Below are 3,902 nucleotides of genomic sequence, written 5' to 3'. Positions count from 1 at the left end.
GTTTCTCTCTTCCCCACATGCTGTATATGCGAATCAGATGAAGCATTAAGCTGAGAGGTTGCTGAGGGCTTGCTGCTTACTTGGGCACATTGAAGTCACCTCTCCCAGGTTCTGGGGGAGCACCCAACTGAGCAGGCTGGAGCTGGGGAGGGAGTGGGGCTGCCGAGGCTGTGGGAGCAGGCTGGGAGGAATGCGGGAGTCCGGGGGTCTGGAGGAGAATGATCCTGGCCTGGCTTTTCCAGCAGGGAGGGGGCACTTCTGGACTCAGCTTCCAGACTGGTTTATGCATTTTAAAGGCAACTCCAAAAGTAGTCAAAGGGGTGCAATCTGTATTTCTGTCATTCAGGTAACAGCCCTCACTACTCAGGGGTGAACATACTCTCCTTCGTGTCTTCTGCTCCCTTCCCCCTGCTCACTCTACCCTCCAGCCTGGTATTTACACGTGGTTTTGAGGCAGGAGACAGAGAGGAGGCAGGAGAGGAACCTCCTTTTGCTGAAGAGACTCTTAACCCAGGTGTCTCCTGTTTTTTCCAGTGAGCGCTCTAACCAGCAGCATGCTGTGTGAAAATTAACACTTGCAAACATTTTTTCCTCTCTGGCTGCGTTTTACAAGAAAACATTCACCTCTTGATTTTGTGGAGTGCCCTGGCCTCCTGCTGACCACTGGGTACGTTCTGAGGACAGGTATTGGGCTCCTCGGGGGCCAGAGCTACACCTGGGGTTTTTGAGTCTTCAGTTAGATTAGAGAAGTGACACAGCTGCCAAGAGGCTTCATTTTCTGCTTGCACAGAAGCACAAGTTTTAGAAAATTTTCAGGTTTAAGTGGGAGGTACCCCTTGGAGCAGGCACATACAGCTGCCTGGCTTATGGGTTTGGAATTGCTGTACAATTATGTAGGTGTTTAAGTTCTCTTTGAATGTAGCCTTAACTGAGTAGGGCCCCCTGTCAGTGTTCTTGCTCCTTTTCCTGTCTCTTTGCCTAGTCTATTTCCAAATCTGTAAAAAAAAAAAATATATATATATATAAAAAATAGTTACTGATCATAATTTCTGTAATACTTTACCTGATAATCACATCTCTGTAATATTGCTCATCATTATAACCACTTCTTTCAATCATCCAGCTTGTTTTAAATCTTCATAACTTCTTTCTACTGAAGATAATTAGATTTAATTTAAGCATAGGATTTTTTTATGAAGTACTGTCATTATTGAACCTACTGCTTTTCATTCATCAAAGATCAGAATTTGAGAGCGCTCATACATTTTGCAAAATTTTGTATTTAAGTGAGGACTTTTTTGCCTCTCATTTTTTTTAACTGTCTGCCCTGACCTCTGTATTTTTCTGATGTGGCTGCTGGGTCAGATCCAACTGTAGTGTATTACTTCTTGCTCCCTCAGATTGATTTATAGCACAGGCTCAATGAAACAGTCTTGCTGTTTCAAGGGAGATTGTAGCTGTACCTGTGCTGACAGAATTTTATCCATAAATTCAGATATAAAATCTCTCAGAAAGCATTGTTAATTATTGGACTAATTTTAGCCTAATAGTGTACGCTTTATTTTATGCTGTTTACATCGGTCTCTGTTCAGAGAAAATACACTTCCTTATTCCAGTACCTTTTTTCCCTAAAAATTTCATGAACTAAAAATCAACATGGCAAAATACTCATTTCTGCTTCTTCATTTGGCAAAAATGAAACTAGCAGATGATTTACCAGCCAAGGCCTGGACAAAATTTGAAAATTACTTAAGATTTTCCCCTGCAGAAACTTAATTCTCTCCATTATTATCGGCATTTCTGCAGCACACATCACCCCTCTCAAACTTCACTGGGGATAGTTTCCATGGGAACCAGAGAATGAGAACTGATGAGTCTTGAAACAGTCAAATAATAATCTTGCTTTTTACCAGTGGGCAAAGATTTACTTCTCCAGTGTTTAATGGAAGGCACTAGAGCTTATTGTGTTTTGAAGGAGAGGAACACAAAAAAAGCCATCTGGAAGTGGGCCAGGTCTGCTCTGTGTACCTGCAGGGTTCCTATGAGCTGTATTAAAAGGGAAGCCCACTATATTTTCCTTTGCTTGTAGACTTCCTGAATGAGAGAAAAGGAAACTCGCTGTTAAATCAGAATGCTTCTAGTCCAGGGGAGATGAGGAGGGAGCAGTGGTCACTGGAGGTGAGTTAATTACACTAATTACATGTGTGGCAGAGGTACAGAGCCACGTCATGAATGCAACATTTCAGAGGCTGAGTCACCATCCCTGGCGGTATTTAAAAGCCAGGCAGACAGTGCTTAGAGATGCGGTTTAGTGATGGTTTTTGTCAGTGTTGGGTTGATGGTTGGACTCAATGATCTGAAAGGTCCCTTCCAGCCCAGGCAATTCCATGATTCTATGAATGATGCTGCAGCAACCAGTCCTGGGGATGTCTTCCCAGGGGCTGGCATCGACTTCTCTCCAGAACTGAACCCTCCTGGGCTTTGCACAAGGTTGAGTGCATTTTAGCGTGACTATCAGCTACAGTGAGGGTTGCTTATTGGGATTCTGTGGGAGGGAGCAGGCTCCCTCAAGAGTGATGTTAGTGAGTAAAGGTAGTGAATGAAGTCACACCGAAGTCCAGTGAGATGCTCAGCTGAGCTGGCTGTTATTTGCTTGCTATAGTCATTGGGATTTTTTCCTGAAATACTGAGAAGAGATGGGAACACTGTGTTTCGCTCTTGTAGAGAAAAACTATGGGAAGGATAGAGAAGTGTCTGCTCCCTTTTTTAGATCTGTGATATCTGTTACGAAAGATGACCTCAAAGGAGAAGAAAGCCAGTTCCACAAACCTTGCAGCGAAGTTCCATTTCTCTGTAAATGCCGATGCAGAGAAAAGACCGGAAACATCTTCCTTACAGAGACTTAAATTTGACCAATACCTCGTAATTTTAATGTAGCACAATTCAAACTTGAAATATAGGAGAGTAAATGGCAAGTCATGTTTTAAAAAATATATATTCTCTTAAACTCATTTTTATATTCTTTACCATCATCTGATTTTCCAGGGGTTTTGAGCATAGGTTTTTAATAATATACACTTTTGTGGAATTATTTTGATCTCTATTTCACAAACATAAAGAGAGAACAAAGAAAAGTGCACACACAGAGCATTAGTACAGTGTTTGGAAAAACTTCTTTTTTTTTTTTTTTTTTTTTTTTGCAATTAGTTGAAATAATAGAACCTGAGGGAGAATAGCTATTGTTATTTTTGGATTGTATAATATATCAAAGATGTGATTAATGATTTAATCCAGTGATTAAATTTAGAAATCCCATTTCTGTCTCTTACCAGTAATTAGTATGTTATAAACACTGAAAGCAATTACTGTATTTAAAAATGAAGACTCGAACTTTAAAATATTTTTTCTTAGCTTATGGATGAAGCTAAAATAAAATGAGAGGTTTGCGTTTTAAAAAAGGGTAAAGAAGTTTTTTGAAGAAGCATTTTGAAGTATTTTTGAAGAAGTATTTTGGTGGGCTTATGAGATAAACCCCCAGCTGTATTACTGACAGTACCAAAGCATCCCTAACAGAGGGAGAGGATGGGGTGGCAGATGAAGAGCAGATGAAGCAAAAGGTAGTGCTCTTTTTGTTCCCGAATTCTAATATCAGATTTCCTACTGTATGGTGTAAAATGTCTTCATGTTCAATTACTGTGCTGTGATGATCAAAGGTAAGCACAAGTGAAGAATATTTCCCTGTTTTTGATGCCTAGAAGAGTATATTCACTTCTTACTGCTTGACTGAGACCAGTGTGTACCCAGTTCCTAGATTTGCTACTGGCTCTGTAAGGTGTGCCCACCTCGACGTCCAGGACATCACCAAAACTCTTCATTTCTGTGCCCAGCTGAGCTAACTCCAG

Source organism: Numenius arquata, chromosome 7 (assembly GCF_964106895.1).
Source record: "Numenius arquata chromosome 7, bNumArq3.hap1.1, whole genome shotgun sequence".
NCBI lineage: Eukaryota > Metazoa > Chordata > Aves > Charadriiformes > Scolopacidae > Numenius > Numenius arquata.
Note: the sequence above shows the minus strand (reverse complement) of the source record.